The 18,908-nt window shown below is 40.1% G+C and overlaps 9 non-coding genes and 1 pseudogene across 9 annotated transcripts; 4 read left to right on the forward strand and 6 right to left on the reverse strand.

The window, feature by feature from the left end:
• Positions 1-2,905: 2,905 nt before the first annotated feature.
• LOC135028416 (U5 spliceosomal RNA) lies at positions 2,906-3,021 on the reverse strand. Its single transcript, XR_010224727.1, has one exon. It is a non-coding gene; the product is annotated as a U5 spliceosomal RNA (small nuclear RNA).
• Positions 3,022-3,296: 275 nt separating this feature from the next.
• LOC135028408 (U5 spliceosomal RNA) lies at positions 3,297-3,412 on the reverse strand. The gene has a single exon (XR_010224719.1). It is a non-coding gene; the product is annotated as a U5 spliceosomal RNA (small nuclear RNA).
• Positions 3,413-3,686: 274 nt separating this feature from the next.
• LOC135028411 (U5 spliceosomal RNA) lies at positions 3,687-3,802 on the reverse strand. Its single transcript, XR_010224722.1, has one exon. It is a non-coding gene; the product is annotated as a U5 spliceosomal RNA (small nuclear RNA).
• Positions 3,803-4,088: 286 nt separating this feature from the next.
• Positions 4,089-4,204, reverse strand: LOC135028397 (U5 spliceosomal RNA). The gene has a single exon (XR_010224708.1). It is a non-coding gene; the product is annotated as a U5 spliceosomal RNA (small nuclear RNA).
• A 270-nt stretch (positions 4,205-4,474) lies between these two features.
• Positions 4,475-4,590, reverse strand: LOC135028401 (U5 spliceosomal RNA). Its single transcript, XR_010224712.1, has one exon. It is a non-coding gene; the product is annotated as a U5 spliceosomal RNA (small nuclear RNA).
• Positions 4,591-4,734: 144 nt separating this feature from the next.
• On the forward strand, positions 4,735-4,897 carry LOC135028306 (U1 spliceosomal RNA). Its single transcript, XR_010224654.1, has one exon. It is a non-coding gene; the product is annotated as a U1 spliceosomal RNA (small nuclear RNA).
• Positions 4,898-5,568: 671 nt separating this feature from the next.
• On the forward strand, positions 5,569-5,732 carry LOC135028171 (U1 spliceosomal RNA). Its single transcript, XR_010224522.1, has one exon. It is a non-coding gene; the product is annotated as a U1 spliceosomal RNA (small nuclear RNA).
• A 152-nt stretch (positions 5,733-5,884) lies between these two features.
• On the forward strand, positions 5,885-6,047 carry LOC135028381 (U1 spliceosomal RNA). The gene has a single exon (XR_010224701.1). It is a non-coding gene; the product is annotated as a U1 spliceosomal RNA (small nuclear RNA).
• Positions 6,048-6,718: 671 nt separating this feature from the next.
• Positions 6,719-6,882, forward strand: LOC135028182 (U1 spliceosomal RNA). Its single transcript, XR_010224532.1, has one exon. It is a non-coding gene; the product is annotated as a U1 spliceosomal RNA (small nuclear RNA).
• An 11,083-nt stretch (positions 6,883-17,965) lies between these two features.
• LOC135028393 (U1 spliceosomal RNA) lies at positions 17,966-18,144 on the reverse strand (annotated as a pseudogene).
• Between the last annotated feature and the right edge of the window lie 764 nt (positions 18,145-18,908).

The following is an 18,908-nucleotide window of genomic DNA, read 5'->3' on the forward strand; positions in this document are numbered from 1 at the left end:
CCATTTTTGTGATCACAGCGGCTGAATGTGATGTCATACAGCCGCTGTGACCACGCCCCCTGTGTCTCCTCCGTTGCAGACCCCATTTTGAAGCCTTGCCCCCGCACCGCTCCATCCCTGACTTGGAAATGGAGTGTTGCTGACCCACCTCTCCCCCCCTTCCCCGCCCCGATTGACAGGCAGAGGCGATCACATTCTCTGCGGGGTGCCGCAGAAAATGCAGGCACATGCGTATGCTCTTAGCAATTTTTGCAGTTGGATCGCTTATTGCGATTGCAATCCAACCTGAATCAGGCCCTATTACCTATCACAATGCGCTGCGGGCAGTACAAAATTGGGTTAATATAGGAGAAAAACCCCCAGACCTGTGCTCCTTAACTGTACCTGGTGGCTAGTGGAGCGGCTGCCCAGTAATCAGTGTCCACCGCAGTGCGCACACGGCCCACCCCCTACGGCCTCGCTCCCCTTCATCAGCGGCCTCGTGATCCGGAAGGGTGGTGTGTGTGTGACTGACCTTAGGATGAAACCGGAGCCTCCGCTGCAGTGACCCAGCAACCAGGGCACGGGAGTATACAGCGCCGCTGGGAGTGATGAAGCTGCAGTAAAGATGTCTATTAGACCTAGCCTGCTGCAGCCCTTGTAGATTCTCATAAAACAAGTTCTTCTTTTCTTGTCAAAATTAATAGCTAAGAATAGGCTGCCTGAGGCAGGCCCCTGTTAATTGGCCTGCTACTGAAGGCACCAACTACAAACTGAGCTCCCTGTTCATGGAAGCGGGGTTATAGAGGAGAATGCACTGAGCTTCTTGGGAACAGTCAAAAGCTTTGAGCCGGTTGGTGCCTCAGATCAAGATCCTACTCTACACCCCAATGTGAATCCTTGTGGAGTCCAGTGTACCCCACAGAAGAAATTAATGTGTCACACCCATTGGCAGCAACCTTAGAATAGCTGCTGACGGGCACAATTGAGAAAGGAAGGGGGGGGGGGACATTTGAATCCAGCACATAGATGCAATTCAAATATGTAATTTGTACCTTCCTATTTTAAAATATAATGGATGAACCTCACCCTGTGAGAACAATCTTCATGATCAAGAGATCTAATATGTAAAATAAGTATGAGTTGGGATAGGGCTGGGGAGGGTGGCAGCTCGGGCAGCCCCTCCCCCGTCAAGTTAAGGAGATTCAACTGAGGAAGCACAAGGGAACTCTCGTCTGGGGACAACAACTGCAGGGAGACCACATCTTTTCAGATGAACATGGGAGGGCGGAAGGCTGCCTAATACTGAAGCACCATCAAATATCAAACCATATCCAACAACTAGTACAAGCATTCCTGGGGGAAGGTCTGCAGCAGACGGATTTGCATACGGTGATGTCATCCAAGCAGTGGGCCAAAGTTGGCTGGAACCCTCATCTGCATATAAAAAGAGAAAAGGGGCATGCAGGGCATGGCGGCCTTTTGCAGTGCTTGGATGACCCCTAGTTCGCATTAAACACCCCCACCCTCCTTTGGTGTGGGGCTCATGTTGGCCATGCCCCATCCCCTGAAGCATTCATGCTGATTTCTTGCAGCAGCTGGGCACTGTAACAGCTCCAGAGCTGCTCTGTAAGGCAAGTAAAAGGGTGTGGGCCCTGCAGCACCACCTGTAGTTCGCATTGTGCGTTGGAAGGCACAAAGTAAGCAGACGGGAGGAGAAGTCAGGATAGTACACAAGGGCATCCTTTTCTCTTAGTCCGTAGAGGATGCTGGGGTCACATTAAGAACCATGGGGTATAGACGGGATCCGCAAGAGACATGGGCACTTTAAGACTTTCAAAGGGTGTGAACTGGCTCCTCCCTCTATGCCCCTCCTCCAGACTCCAGTTATAGGAACTGTGCCCAGGGAGACGGACATTTCGAGGAAAGGATTTATTGTTAAACTAAGGTGAGCATCTTACCAGCTCACACCTTAAGCATGCCGCAGAACGTGGCATTCAACAGAACACAAGCCAACGGCATGAACAATTGCAGCAAAAAGCTGACCAGAACCGTAACACAACATGTGTATAACCACAAGTAATAACTGCAGACACAGTATGGACTGGGACGGGTGCCCAGCATCCTCTACGTACTAAGAGAAAAGGATTTACCGGTAGGTATTAAAATCCTATTTTCTCATACGACCTAGAGGATGCTGGGGTCACATTAAGAACCATGGGGTTATACCAAAGCTCTTGAACGGGTGGGAGAGTGCGTACGACTCTGCAGCACCGAATGACCCAACTTGAGGTTATCATCAGCCAAGGTATCAAACTTGTAAAACTTAGCAAAAGTGTTTACTAAATAGCTGCTCGGCAAAGTTGCAATGCCGAGACTCCCCGACCAGCTGCCCAGGATGAACCCACCTTTCTAGTAGAATGGGTCTTCACCTAATTCAGTAACGGCAATCCTGCCGTGGAATGAGCATGCTGAATCTTACCACAGATCCAGCGCATAATGGTCTGCATGGAAGCAGGACACCCAATCATGTTGGGAGCATACAGGACAAACAGAGCCTCTGTTTTCCTAATCTGAACCGTTCTGGTGACATAAATTTTCAAAGTTCTGACCACAGCCAGAGACTTTGACTCAACGAAGGTGTCAGTGGCCAAAGGCACCATGTGGAAAGATGAACCACCTTCGGCAGAAATTGTTGACGTGTCCTCAATTCTGCTCTATCTTCATGAAAGATCAAATAAAGGCTCTTGTGATACTGCATGGTTTGTACTGTTTTCCATGTGCTCCCAGATCTTTCAAGCAAGTAGCATGGTCAAGAAAGTTCTGTTTGAAAAGAAACAAACATTTACTGTCATTGTTATGCAAATAAACTTACATTAAAGCTAACAAGAAAGCACACTCGTTCTGTCTTTAAACTGATAAAAGAAACCCCAATAATATGGGGCATGCAAAAATTGAGATAAAACTCAGTTTTGCTCCTCTCCACGGAAATCTTTAATAAAAGGCGAAATATTTGTTAGTTCTGAAGAGAAACCAGAGCATGACCAAGATTCCACCTGTCGCCTGAGTGCCATGCCAGCAGTTCTCATTCAGCTCAAAGTGAGCACCCAATTTGAATGAAAGAAAGCAGATTTCTCACCAGGCTTCCCCTTGCTATAAACATGGTTTGTACTCTTTTCCATGTGCTCCCAGATCTTTCAAACAATTAGTGTGGTCAAGAAAGTTCTGTTTGAAAAGAAACAAACATTTACTGTCATTTCTATGCAAATGAGCTTACATTAAAGCACACTCGTTCTATCTTTAAACCAATAAAATAAAACCCCAATAAGATGGGGCATGCAAAAATTGAGATAAAACTCAGTTTTGCTCCTCTCCACGGAAATCTTTAGTAAAAGGCGAAAGATTTGTTCGTTCTGAAGAGAAACCACAGCATGACCAAGATTCTACCTGTCGCCTGAGTGCCATGCCAGCAGTCCTCATTCAGCTCAAAGTGAGCACCCAATTTGAAAGAAAGAAAGCAGATTTCTCACCAGGCTTCCCCTTGCTATAAACATGGTTTGTACTCTTTTCCATGTGCTCCCAGATCTTTCAAGCAATTAGTATAGTCAAGAAAGTTCTGTTTGAAAAGAAACAAACATTTACTGTCATTTCTACGCAAATGAGCTTACATTAAAGCACACTCGTTCTATCTTTAAACTGATAAAAGAAACCCCAATAAGACGGGGCATGCAAAAATTGAGATAAAACTCAGTTTTGCTCCTCTCCATGGAAATCTTTAGTAAAAGGCGAAAGATTTGTTCGTTCTGAAGAGAAACCAGAGCATGACCAAGATTCCACCTGTCGCCTGAGTGCCGTGCCAGCAGTCCTCATTCAGCTCAAAGTGAGCACCCAATTTGAAAGAAAGAAAGCAGATTTCTCACCAGGCTTCCCCTTGCTATAAGCATGGTTTGTACTCTTTTCCATGTGCTCCCAGATCTTTCAAGCAATTAGTATGGTCAAGAAAGTTCTGCTTGAAAAGAAACAGACATTTATTGTCATTGTTATGCAAATAAACTTACATTAAAGCTAACAAGAAAGCACACTCGTTCTGTCTTTAATCCGATAAAAGAAACCCCAATAATATGGGGCATGCAAAAATTGAGATAAAACTCAGTTTTGCTCCTCTCCACGGAAATCTTTAGTAAAAGGCGAAAGATTTGTTCGTTCTGAAGAGAAACCAGAGCATGACCAAGATTCCACCTGTCGCCTGAGTGCCGTGCCAGCAATCCTTATTCAGATCAAAGTGAGCGCCCAATTTGAAAGAAAGCAGATTTCTCACCTGTCTTCTCCTTGCTATAAGCATGGTTTGTACTGTATTCCATGTGCTCCCAGATCTTTCAAGCAAGTAGCATGGTCAAGAAAGTTCTGTTTGAAAAGAAACAAACATTTACTGTCATTTCTATGCAAATGAGCTTACATTAAAGCACACTCATTCTATCTTTAAACCGATAAAAGAAACCCCAAAAAGATGGGGCATGCAAAAATTGAGATAAAACTCGGTTTTGCTCCTCTCCACGGAAATCTTTAGTAAAAGGCGAAAGATTTGTTCGTTCTGAAGAGAAACCAGAGCATGACCAAGATTTTTATCTGAAAATATGTGTTCTCCCTGCAGTTGTTGTCCCCAGATGAGAGTTCCCTTGTGCTGCCTCAGTTGAATCTCCTTTACTTGACAGGGGGATGCTCGAGCAGCGACCCTCCCCAGCTCTAGCCCAACTCCTACTTACCTGCCAGGTGAGATACTATGATCATGAAGGTGCTTCTCCCAGGGCAAGGCTCACCCATTGCACTCTGGGTGTGCTGCTTCTGCGATTTCCCCAAATGTGGGAAACTTGACTGCATAATTTGTGTTTCCCCTGGTCGGCTCTCGTATAATTCAGATCTCTTTGTCTCAGGTCTCTCTCCAGCCTAGTTTGCTGTCTGTTTCTACTTCTCTTTTCTTGAGCCGCTCCCTTCTATGCCCTTGCGCACTATCCTGACTTCTCCCGTCTGCTTACTTCGTGCCTTCCAACGCACAATGCAAACTACAGGTAGTGCTGCAGGACCCACACCCTTTTACTTGCCTTACAGAGCGTCTCTGGAGCAGTTACAGTGCCCAGCTGCTGCAAGAAATCAGCTTGAATGCTTCAGGGGCTGGGGCATAGCCAACATGAGCCCCACACCGAAGGAGGGTGGAGGTGTGTAATGCGAACTAGGGGTCATCCAAGCGCCGCAAAAGGCCGCCATGCCCTGCACGCCCCTTGTCTCTTTTCATATGCAGACGAGGGTTGAAGCCAACTTTGACCCACTGTTTGGATGACATCACCATATGCAAATCCATCTGCTGCAGGCCTTCCCCCAGGAATGCTTGCACTAGTTGTTGCATTTGGTTTGTTGTTTGGGGGTGCTTCAGTATTAGGCAGCCTTCTGCCCTCCCATGTTCATCTGAAAATATGTGTTCTCCCTGCAGTTGTTGTCCCCAGATGAGAGTTCCCTTGTGCTGCCTCAGTTGAATCTCCTTTACTTGACAGAGATGTGCCTGAGCAGCGGCCCTCCCCAGCCCTATCCCAAATCATACTTATTTTGCATAGGCGATACCATGGTCATGAAGATTGTTCTCCCAGGGTGAGGTTCATTCATTGCATTCTGGGTATGCTGACCCCTGTGATTTCCCCAAATGTGGGAAACTCGACTGCATTATTTGTGGTAGTGGGGGACTGTGTTTGTGCTTTCCTCTGGTCAGCTCTGGTAAAAATCAGATTTCTTTATCTCAGATCTTCCTCTAGCCTTGTTCTTCTTTCGAGAGTTCCCTTGTGCTGCCTCAGTTGGATCTCTTTCACTTGACAGGGGGGTGCCCGAGCAGCGACCCTCCCCAGCTCTAGCCCAACTCCTACTTACCTGCCAGGTGAGATACTATGATCATGAAGGTGCTTCTCCCAGGGCAAGGCTCACCCATTGCACTCTAGTTGTGCTGCCCCTGTGATTTCCCCAAATGTGGGAAACTTGACTGCATAATTTGTGTTTCCCTTGGTCGGCTCTCGTATAATTCAGATCTCTTTGTCTCAGGTCTCTCTCCAGCCTAGTTTGCTGTCTGTTTCCACTTCTCTTTTCTTGAGCCGCTCCCTTCTATGCCCTTGCGCACTATCCTGACTTCTCCCGTCTGCTTACTTCGTGCCTTCCAACGCACAATGCAAACTACAGGTAGTGCTGCAGTGCCCACACCCTTTTACTTGCCTTACAGAGCAGCTCTGGAGCAGTTACAGTGCCCAGCTGCTGCAAGAAATCAGCTTGAATGCTTCAGGGGCTGGGGCATAGCCAACATGAGCCCCACACCGAAGGAGGGTGGAGGTGTGTAATGCGAACTAGGGGTCATCCAAGCGCCGCAAAAGGCCGCCATGCCCTGCACGCCCCTTGTCTCTTTTCATATGCAGACGAGGGTTGAAGCCAACTTTGACCCACTGCTTGGATGGCATCACCATATGCAAATCCATCTGCTGCAGGCCTTCCCCCAGGAATGCTTGCACTAGTTGTTGCATTTGGTTTGTTGTTTGGGGGTGCTTCAGTATTAGGCAGCCTTCTGCCCTCCCATGTTCATCTGAAAATATGTGTTCTCCCTGCAGTTGTTGTCCCCAGATGAGAGTTCCCTTGTGCTGCCTCAGTTGAATCTCCTTTACTTGACAGAGATGTGCCTGAGCAGCGGCCCTCCCCAGCCCTATCCCAAATCATACTTATTTTGCATAGGAGAGACCATGGTCTTGAAGATTGTTCTCCCAGGGTGAGGTTCATTCATTGCATTCTGGGTATGCTGACCCATGTGATTTCCCCAAATGTGGGAAACTCAACTGCATTATTTGTGGTAGTGGGGGACTGTGTTTGTGCTTTCCTCTGGTCAGCTCTAGTAAAAGTCAGATTTCTTTGTTTCAGTTCGTCCTCTAGCCTTGTTCTTCTTTCGAGAGTTCCCTTGTGCTGCCTCAGTGTGTATGGTTATTAATCAAAAGGTTGGTGGTTCAATCCCACTAAGGGACGTAATTGACCTTGTTATCAGATTTTGGTGATCTTTAAGTAGACAAGTCAAAATTTCAAACCCCCTGTTATGGTGTAGGGTACCTGGCCTTCTCTGATGTAATCAGAGTTAGATTTGATTCAGTGATTTTATAAAAACAGCTAGGAAGCACAATTTAGCAGTGGGTTGCAGAGAAAAAGAAATATGCTGGCAAAAAAATCCAATTGAGTGATTAAACAGCTCTTCATTTTCTGGCTTTATTTTTATGCTAACAAATTTGTTCTCTGAAAAGTGTCCACAAAGCCAAGTCTCTGATTAACACCTTTGTAGGGATGGTTTTTCACCTATTACTAAATTAAACTTGCTTCATTGGAAAGGCAGCAAGATGCATCCTCATTTCAATGTCTACTGAAATAATACAGGTTGACACCAGGAAACATTAACGCCACTGCATCCTTGCTGCTTTCGCATGTGGAAGTCTGTTTAATGTGAAAACAAGGTGATATCTAATTAGCACACAGGTAAGGAATTAAGAAAATCTTTATTTAAGGGTGAAGGTGTTTCTCACAAAATCGTTGCCCCAATGCATCATTGAAATTCAAGCTGGAAAGATGATTTTAATATATCACTTGTACATTTTGTATTGCTCTTCTGGTGACAATGTAGTTTGTTTGTGTCAATTACCATTTTAATAATAGGGTAAAGAAAATTAAGTGGATTTTTGAAAGAAAACAATACTGTCAATATACTATTAAAACAAATTAAAATGGTAAAAGTTAGTGTACTTTAAGTAAAAATAAAAGAGCAAAAATATCAATCCCAGTTTTGGATTACTTTAATTAACAAAAAAAATGCATATAGCAGAGGATAGTTTCAATCTGCCTACCTCTGGGTTATGGGCCCAGCATTTTTCCATTGCAGTACTCTGCTGCACATGTAAGTGCAAGAGATCCTGAAGCACTCACTCATCATGGGAAAGTACCAATGTGTTTCTTCGTTGGTTGATGGAAGAAACATCTTACAAAAACTCTCCAGATTATTGACTTTTTAAAGTTTTTCTAGGAAACGTTCTAGATGAATGCTTATTAGCCTTTGTCAGTACGTACGTTTGTAAAGTGTCTCTGTGGCGCAATCTGTTAGTGTGTTTGGTTATTAATCAAAGGGTTGGTGGTTCAATCCCACCCAGGGATGTAATTGACCTTGTTATCAGATTTTGGTGATCTTTAAGTAGACAAGTCAAAATTTCAAACCCCCTTCTTATGGTGTAGGGTACCTGGCCTACTCTGATGTAATCAGAGTTAGATTTGAATCAGTGATTTTATAAAAAAAAACAGCTAGGAAGCACAATTTAGCAGTGGGTTGCAGAGAAAAAGAAATATGCTGGCAGAAAAATCCAATTGAGTGATTAAACAGCTCTTCATTTTCTGGCTTTATTTTTATGCTAACAAATTTGTTCTCTGAAAAGTGTCCACAAAGCTAAGTCTCTGATTAACACCTTTGTAGGGATGGTTTTTCACCTATTACTAAATTAAACTTGCTTCATTGGAAAGGCAGCAAGATGCATCCTCATTTCAATGTCTACTGAAATAATACAGGTTGACACCAGGAAACATTAACGCCACTGCATCCTTGCTGCTTTCGCATGTGGAAGTCTGTTTAATGTGAAAACAAGGTGATATCTAATTAGCACACAGGTAAGGAATTAAGAAAATCTTTATTTAAGGGTGAAGATGTTTCTCACAAAATCGTTGCCCCAATGCATCATTGAAATTCAAGCTGGAAAGATGATTTTAATATATCACTTGTACATTTTGTATTGCTCTTCTGGTGACAATGTAGTTTGTTTTTGTCAATTACCATTTTAATAATCGGGTAAAGAAAATTAATTGGATTTTTGAAAGAAAACAATACTGTCAATATACTATTAAAACAAATTAAAATGGTAAAAGTTATTGTACTTTAAGTAAAAAAAAAAGCTAAAATATCAATCCCAGTTTTGGATTATTTTAATGAACAAAAAAAAATGCATATAGCAAAGGATAGTTTCAATCTGCCTACCTCTGGGTTATGGGCCCAGCATGCTTCCATTGCAGTACTCTGCTGCACATGTAAGTGCAAGAGATCCTGAAGCACTCACTCATCATGCGAAAGTAACAATGTGTTTCTTCATTGGTTGCTGGAAGAAACATCTTACAAAAACTCTCCAGATTATTGACTTTTTAAAGTTTTTCTAGGAAACGTTCTAGATGAATGCTTATTAGTCTTTGTCAGTATGTACTTTTCGCAAAGTGTCTCTGTGGCGCGATCGGTTAGTGTGTTCAGCTATTAATCAAAAGGTTGGTGGTTCAATCCCATCCAGGGACGTAATTGACCTTGTGATCAGATTTTGGTAATATTTAAGTAGACAAGTCAAAATTGCAAACCCCCTCTTATGGTGTAGGGTACCTGGCCTTCTCTGATGTATCCAGAGTTAGATTTGATTAAGTGATTTTATAAAAAAAACAGCTAGGAAGCACAATTTAGCAGTGGGTTGCAGAGAAAAAGAAAAATGCTGGCAGAAAAATCCAATTGAGTGATTAAACAGCTCTTCATTTTCTGGCTTTATTTTTATGATAACAAATTTGTTCTCTGAAAAGTGTCCACAAAGCCAAGTATCTGATTAACATCTTTGTAGGGATGGTTTTTCACCTATTACTAAATTAAACTTGCTTCATTGGAAAGGCAGCAAGATGCATCCTCATTTCAATATCTACGGAAATAATACAGGTTGACACCAGGAAACATTAACGCCACTGCATCTTTGCTGTTTTCTCATGTGGAAGTCTGTTTAATGTGAAAACAAGGTGATATCTAATTAGCACACAGGTAAGGAATTAAGAACATCTTTATTTAAGGGTGAAGATGTTTCTCACAAAATCGTTGCCCCAATGCATCATTGAAATTCAAGCTGGAAAGATGATTTTAATATATCACTTGTACATTTTGTATTGCTCTTCTGGTGACAATGTAGTTTGTTTTTGTCAATTACCATTTTAATAATCGGGTAAAGAAAATTAATAGGATTTTTGAAAGAAAACAATACTATTAAAACAAATTAAAATGGTAAAAGTTATTGTACTTTAAGTAAAAATAAAAGAGCAAAAATATCAATCCCAGTTTTGGATTACTTTAATTAACAAAAAAAATGCATATAGCAGAGGATAGTTTCAATCTGCCTACCTCTGGGTTATGGACCCAGCATGCTTCCATTACAGTACTCTGCTGCACATGTAAGTGCAAGAGATCCTGAAGCACTCACTCATCATGGGAAAGTACCAATGTGTTTCTTCATTGGTTGATGGAAGAAACATCTTACAAAAACTCTCCACATTATTGACTTTTTAAAATGTTTCTAGGAATCATTCTAGATGAATGCTTATTAGCCTTTGTCAGTAAGTACTTTTGCAAAGTGTCGCTGTGGCGCAATCAGTTAGTGTGTAAGGCTATTAACCAAAAGGTTGGTGGTTCAATCCCACCCAGGGACTTAATTGACCTTGTTATCAGATTTTGGTGATCTTTAAGTAGACAAGTCAAAATTTCAAACCCACTGTTATGGTGTAGGGTACCTGGCCTTCTCTGATGTTTAGATTTGATTCAGTGATTTTATAAAAACAGCTAGGAAGCACAATTTAGCAGTGGGTTGCAGAGAAAAAGAAATATGCTGGCAGAAAAATCCAATTGAGTGATTAAACAGCTCTTCATTTTCTGGCTTTATTTTTATACTAACAAATTTGTTCTCTGAAAAGTGTCCACAAAGCCAAGTCTCTGATTAACACCTTTGTAGGGATGGTTTTTCACCTATTACTAAATTAAACTTGCTTCATTGGAAAGGCAGCAAGATGCATCCTCATTTCAATGTCTACTGAAATAATACAGGTTGACACCAGGAAACATTAACGCCACTGCATCCTTGCTGCTTTCGCATGTGGAAGTCTGTTTAATGTGAAAACAAGGTGATATCTAATTAGCACACAGGTAAGGAATTAAGAAAATCTTTATTTAAGGGTGAAGATGTTTCTCACAAAATCGTTGCCCCAATGCATCATTGAAATTCAAGCTGGAAAGATGATTTTAATATATCACTTGTACATTTTGTATTGCTCTTCTGGTGACAATGTAGTTTGTTTTTGTCAATTACCATTTTAATAATCGGGTAAAGAAAATTAATTGGATTTTTGAAAGAAAACAATACTGTCAATATACTATTAAAACAAATTAAAATGGTAAAAGTTATTGTACTTTAAGTAAAAATAAAAGAGCAAAAATATCAATCCCAGTTTTGGATTACTTTAATTAACAAAAAAAAATGCATATAGCAGAGGATAGTTTCAATCTGCCTACCTCTGGGTTATGGACCCAGCATGCTTCCATTACAGTACTCTGTTGCACATGTAAGTGCAAGAGGTCCTGAAGCACTCACTTATCATGGGAAAGTACCAATGTGTTTCTTCATTGGTTGATGGAAGAAACATCTTACAAAAACTCTCCACATTATTGACTTTTTAAAATGTTTCTAGGAATCGTTCTAGATGAATGCTTATTAGCCTTTGTCAGTATGTTCTTTTGCAAAGTGTTGTTTTGGCGCAATCAGTTAGTGTGTAAGGCTATTAACCAAAAGGTTGGTGGTTCAATCCCACCCAGGGACTTAATTGACCTTGTTATCAGATTTTGGTGATCTTTAAGTAGACAAGTCAAAATTTCAAACCCCCTGTTATGGTGTAGGGTACCTGGCCTTCTCTAATGTAATCAGAGTTAGATTTGATTCAGTGATTTTATAAAAACAGCTAGGAAGAACAATTTAGCAGTGGGTTGCAGAGAAAAAGAAATATGCTGGCAGAAAAATCCAATTGAGTGATTAAACAGCTCTTCATTTTCTGGCTTTATTTTTATACTAACAAATTTGTTCTCTGAAAAGTGTCCACAAAGACAAGTCTCTGATTAACACCTTTGTAGGGATGGTTTTTCACCTATTACTAAATTAAACTTGCTTCATTGGAAAGGCAGCAAGATGCATCTTCATTTCAATGTCTACTGAAATAATACAGGTTGACACCAGGAAACATTAACGCCACTGCATCCTTGCTGCTTTCGCATGTGGAAGTCTGTTTAATGTGAAAACAAGGTGATATCTAATTAGCACACAGGTAAGGAATTAAGAAAATCTTTATTTAAGGGTGAAGATGTTTCTCACAAAATCGTTGCCCCAATGCATCATTGAAATTCAAGCTGGAAAGATGATTTTAATATATCACTTGTACATTTTGTATTGCTCTTCTGGTGACAATGTAGTTTGTTTTTGTCAATTACCATTTTAATAATCGGGTAAAGAAAATTAAGTGGATTTTTGAAAGAAAACAATACTGTCAATATACTATTAAAACAAATTAAAATGGTAAAAGTTATTGTACTTTAAGTAAAAATAAAAGAGCAAAAATATCAATCCCAGTTTTGGATTACTTTAATTAACAAAAAAAAATGCATATAGCAGAGGATAGTTTCAATTTGCCTACCTCTGGGTTATGGACCCAGCATGCTTCCATTACAGTACTCTGCTGCACATGTAAGTGCAAGAGGTCCTGAAGCACTCACTTATCATGGGAAAGTACCAATGTGTTTCTTCATTGGTTGATGGAAGAAACATCTTACAAAAACTCTCCACATTATTGACTTTTTAAAATGTTTCTAGGAATCGTTCTAGATGAATGCTTATTAGCCTTTGTCAGTATGTACTTTTGCTAAGTGTAGCTGTGGCGCAATCAGTTAGTGTGTAAGGCTATTAACCAAAAGGTTGGTTGTTCAATCCCACCCAGGGATTTAATTGACCTTGTTATCAGATTTTGGTGATCTTTAAGTAGACAAGTCAAAATTTCAAACCCCCTGTTATGGTGTAGGGTACCTGGCCTTCTCTGATGTAATCAGAGTTAGATTTGATTCAGTGATTTTATAAAAACAGCTAGGAAGCACAATTTGGCAGTGGGTTGCAGAGAAAAAGAAATATGCTGGCACAAAAATCCAATTGAGTGTTTAAACAGCTCTTCATTTTCTGGCTTTATTTTTATGCTAACTAATTTGTTCTCTGAAAAGTGTCCACAAAGCCAAGTATCTGATTAACATATTTGTAGGGATGGTTTTTCACCTATTACTAAATTAAACTTGCTTCATTGGAAAGGCAGCAAGATGTATCCTCATTTCAATATCTACTGAAATAATACAGGTTGACACCAGGAAACATTAACGCCACTGCATCCTTGCTGCTTTCTCATGTGGAAGTCTGTTTAATGTGAAAACAAGGTGATATCTAATTAGCACACAGGTAAGGAATTAAGAAAATCTTTATTTAAGGGTGAAGATGTTTCTCACAAAATCGTTGCCCCAATGCATCATTGAAATTCAAGCTGGAAAGATGATTTTAATATATCACTTGTACATTTTGTATTGCTCTTATGGTGACAATGTAGTTTGTTTTTGTCAATTACCATTTTAATAATAGGGTAAAGAAAATTAAGTGGATTTTTGAAAGAAAACAATACTGTCAATATACTATTAAAACAAATTAAAATGGTAAAAGTTATTGTACTTTAAGTAAAAATAAAAGCGAAAATATCAATCCCAGTTTTGGATTACTTTAATGAACAAAAAAAAAAATTCATATAGCAAAGGATAGTTTCAATCTGCCTACCTCTGGGTTATGGGCCCAGCATGCTTCCATTGCAGTACTCTGCTGCACATGTAAGTGCAAGAGATCCTGAAGCACTCACTCATCATGCGAAAGTACTAATGTGTTTCTTCATTGGTTGCTGGAAGAAACATCTTACAAAAACTCTCCACATTATTGACTTTTTAAAGTTTTTCTAGGAAACGTTCTAGATGAATGCTTATTAGTCTTTGTCAGTATGTGCTTTTTGCAAAGTGTCGCTGTGGCGCAATCAGTTAGTGTGTATGGTTATTAACCAAAAGGTTGGTGGTTCAATCCCACCCAGGGACGTAATTGACCTTGTTATCAGATTTTGGTGATCTTTAAGTAGACAAGTCAAAATTTCAAACCCCCTGTTATGGTGTAGGGTACCTGGCCTTCTCTGATGTAATCAGAGTTAGATTTGATTCAGTGATTTTATAAAAACAGCTAGGAAGCACAATTTAGCAGTGGGTTGCAGAGAAAAAGAAATATGCTGGCAAAAAAATCCAATTGAGTGATTAAACAGCTCTTCATTTTCTGGCTTTATTTTTATGCTAACAAATTTGTTCTCTGAAAAGTGTCCACAAAGCCAAGTCTCTGATTAACACCTTTGTAGGGATGGTTTTTCACCTATTACTAAATTAAACTTGCTTCATTGGAAAGGCAGCAAGATGCATCCTCATTTCAATGTCTACTGAAATAATACAGGTTGACACCAGGAAACATTAACGCCACTGCATCCTTGCTGCTTTCGCATGTGGAAGTCTGTTTAATGTGAAAACAAGGTGATATCTAATTAGCACACAGGTAAGGAATTAAGAAAATCTTTATTTAAGGGTGAAGGTGTTTCTCACAAAATCGTTGCCCCAATGCATCATTGAAATTCAAGCTGGAAAGATGATTTTAATATATCACTTGTACATTTTGTATTGCTCTTCTGGTGACAATGTAGTTTGTTTTTGTCAATTACCATTTTAATAATAGGGTAAAGAAAATTAAGTGGATTTTTGAAAGAAAACAATACTGTCAATATACTATTAAAACAAATTAAAATGGTAAAAGTTATTGTACTTTAAGTAAAAATAAAAGAGCAAAAATATCAATCCCAGTTTTGGATTACTTTAATTAACAAAAAAAATGCATATAGCAGAGGATAGTTTCAATCTGCCTACCTCTGGGTTATGGGCCCAGCATTTTTCCATTGCAGTACTCTGCTGCACATGTAAGTGCAAGAGATCCTGAAGCACTCACTCATCATGGGAAAGTACCAATGTGTTTCTTCGTTGGTTGATGGAAGAAACATCTTACAAAAACTCTCCAGATTATTGACTTTTTAAAGTTTTTCTAGGAAACGTTCTAGATGAATGCTTATTAGCCTTTGTCAGTATGTACGTTTGTAAAGTGTCTCTGTGGCGCAATCTGTTAGTGTGTTTGGTTATTAATCAAAGGGTTGGTGGTTCAATCCCACCCAGGGATGTAATTGACCTTGTTATCAGATTTTGGTGATCTTTAAGTAGACAAGTCAAAATTTCAAACCCCCTTCTTATGGTGTAGGGTACCTGGCCTACTCTGATGTAATCAGAGTTAGATTTGAATCAGTGATTTTATAAAAAAAACAGCTAGGAAGCACAATTTAGCAGTGGGTTGCAGAGAAAAAGAAATATGCTGGCAGAAAAATCCAATTGAGTGATTAAACAGCTCTTCATTTTCTGGCTTTATTTTTATGCTAACGAATTTGTTCTCTGAAAAGTGTCCACAAAGCCAAGTATCTGATTAACATATTTGTAGGGATGGTTTTTCACCTATTACTAAATTAAACTTGCTTCATTGGAAAGGCAGCAAGATGCATCCTCATTTCAATATCTACTGAAATAATACAGGTTGACACCAGGAAACATTAACGCCACTGCATCCTTGCTGCTTTCTCATGTGGAAGTCTGTTTAATGTGAAAACAAGGTGATATCTAATTAGCACACAGGTAAGGAATTAAGAAAATCTTTATTTAAGGGTGAAGATGTTTCTCACAAAATCGTTGCCCCAATGCATCATTGAAATTCAAGCTGGAAAGATGATTTTAATATATCACTTGTACATTTTGTATTGCTCTTCTGGTGACAATGTAGTTTGTTTTTGTCAATTACCATTTTAATAATCGGATAAAGAAAATTAATTGGATTTTTGAAAGAAAACAATACTGTCAATATACTATTAAAACAAATTAAAATGGTAAAAGTTATTGTATTTTAAGTAAAAATAAAAGCTAAAATATCAATCCCAGTTTTGGATTACTTTAATGAACAAAAAAAAAATGCATATAGCAAAGGATAGTTTCAATCTGCCTACCTCTGGGTTATGGGCCCAGCATGCTTCCATTGCAGTACTCTGCTGCACATGTAAGTGCAAGAGATCCTGAAGCACTCACTCATCATGCGAAAGTACTAATGTGTTTCTTCATTGGTTGCTGGTGAAACATCTTACAAAAACTCTCCAGATTATTGACTTTTTAAAGTTTTTCTAGGAAACGTTCTAGATGAATGCTTATTAGTCTTTGTCAGTATGTGCTTTTTGCAAAGTGTCTCTGTGGCGCAATCGGTTAGTGTGTTCAGCTATTTATCAAAAGGTTGGTGGTTCAATCCCACCCAGGGACGTAATTGACCTTGTGATCACATTTTGGTGATATTTAAGTAGACAAGTCAAAATTGCAAACCCCCTCTTATGGTATAGGGTACCTGGCCTTCTCTGATGTAATCAGAGTTAGATTTGATTAAGTGATTTTATAAAAAAACAGCTAGGAAGCACAATTTAGCAGTGGGTTGCAGAGAAAAAGAAAAATGCTGGCAGAAAAATCCAATTGAGTGATTAAACAGCTCTTCATTTTCTGGCTTTATTTTTATGATTACAAATTTGTTCTCTGAAAAGTGTCCACAAAGCCAAGTATCTGATTAACATCTTTGTAGGGATGGTTTTTCACCTATTACTAAATTAAACTTGCTTCATTGGAAAGGCAGCAAGATGCATCCTCATTTCAATATCTACGGAAATAATACAGGTTGACACCAGGAAACATTAACGCCACTGCATCTTTGCTGTTTTCTCATGTGGAAGTCTGTTTAATGTGAAAACAAGGTGATATCTAATTAGCACACAGGTAAGGAATTAAGAAAATCTTTATTTAAGGGTGAAGATGTTTCTCACAAAATCGTTGCCCCAATGCATCATTGAAATTCAAGCTGGAAAGATGATTTTAATATATCACTTGTACATTTTGTATTGCTCTTCTGGTGACAATGTAGTTTGTTTTTGTCAATTACCATTTTAATAATCGGGTAAAGAAAATTAATTGGATTTTTGAAAGAAAACAATACTGTCAATATACTATTAAAACAAATTAAAATGGTAAAAGTTATTGTACTTTAAGTAAAAATAAAAGAGCAAAAATATCAATCCCAGTTTTGGATTACTTTAATTAACAAAAAAAAATGCATATAGCAGAGGATAGTTTCAATATGCCTACCTCTGGGTTATGGACCCAGCATGCTTCCATTACAGTACTCTGCTGCACATGTAAGTGCAAAAGATCCTGAAGCACTCACTCATCATGGGAAAGTACCAATGTGTTTCTTCATTGGTTGATGGAAGAAACATCTTACAAAAACTCTCCACATTATTGACTTTTTAAAATGTTTCTAGGAATCGTTCTAGATGAATGCTTATTAGCCTTTGTCAGTATGTACTTTTGCAAAGTGTCGCTGTGGCGCAATCAGTTAGTGTGTAAGGCTATTAATCAAAAGGTTGGTGGTTCAATCCCACCCAGGGACTTAATTGACCTTGTTATCAGATTTTGGTGATCTTTAAGTAGACAAGTCAAAATTTCAAACCCCCTGTTATGGTGTAGGGTACCTGGCCTTCTCTGATGTAATCAGAGTTAGATTTGATTCAGTGATTTTATAAAAACAGCTAGGAAGCACAATTTAGCAGTGGGTTGCAGAGAAAAAGAAATATGCTGGCAGAAAAATCCAATTGAGTGATTAAACAGCTCTTCATTTTCTGGCTTTATTTTTATGCTAACAAATTTGTGCTCTGAAAAGTGTCCACAAAGCCAAGTATCTGATTAACACCTTTGTAGGGATGGTTTTTCACCTATTATTAAATTAAACTTGCTTCATTGGAAAGGCAGCAAGTGATGTCATCCAAGCATTGGGTCAAAGTTGGCTTCAAACCTCGTCTGCTTATGAAAAGAGAAAAGGGGTATGCAGGGCATGGCGGCCTTTTGCGGTGCTTGGATGACCCCTAGTTCGCATTAAATAATGCAGTCGAGTTTCCCACATTTGGGGAAATCACAGAGGTCAGCATACCCAGAATGCAATGAATGAACCGCACCCTGGGAGAACAGTCTTCATGACCATGGTATCTCCTATGCAAAATAAGTATGATTTGGGATAGGGCTGGGGAGGGCCGCTGCTCAGGCACATCTCTGTCAAGTAAAGGAGATTCAACTGAGGCAGCACAAGGGAACTCTCATCTGGGGACAACAACTGCAGGGAGAACACATATTTTCAGATGAACATGGGAGGGCAGAAGGCTGCCTAATACTGAAACACCCCCAAACAACAAACCAAATGCAACAACTAGTGCAAGCATTCCTGGGGGAAGGCCTGCAGCAGATGGATTTGCATATGGCGATGTCATCCAAGCAGTGGGTAAAAGTTGGCTTCAACCCTCGTCTGCATATGAAAAGAGAAAAGGGGTGTGCAGGGCATGGCGGCCTTTTGCGGCACTTGGATGACCCCTAGTTCGCATTAAACACCTCCACCCTCCGTCGGTGTGGGGCTCATGTTGGCTATGCCCCAGCCCCTGAAGGATTCAAGCTGATTTCTTGCAGCAGCTGGGCACTGTAACAGCTCCAGAGCTGCTCTGTAAGGCAAGTAAAAGGGTGTGGGCCCTGCAGCAATACCTGTAGTTCGCATTGTGCGAGACCCCTAGTTCGCATTAAACACCCCCACCCTCCTTCGGTGTGGGGCTCATGTTGGCCATGCCCCAGCCCCTGAAGCATTCACGCTGATTTCTTGCAGCAGCTGGGCACTGTAACAGCTCAAGAGCTGCTCTGTAAGGCAAGTAAAAGGGTGTGGGCCCTGCAGCACTACCTGTAGTTTGCATTGTGCATTGGAAGGCACAAAGTAAGCAGACGGGAGGAG

This window comes from Pseudophryne corroboree, unplaced genomic scaffold (assembly GCF_028390025.1).
Source record: "Pseudophryne corroboree isolate aPseCor3 unplaced genomic scaffold, aPseCor3.hap2 scaffold_475, whole genome shotgun sequence".
Taxonomy (NCBI): domain Eukaryota; kingdom Metazoa; phylum Chordata; class Amphibia; order Anura; family Myobatrachidae; genus Pseudophryne; species Pseudophryne corroboree.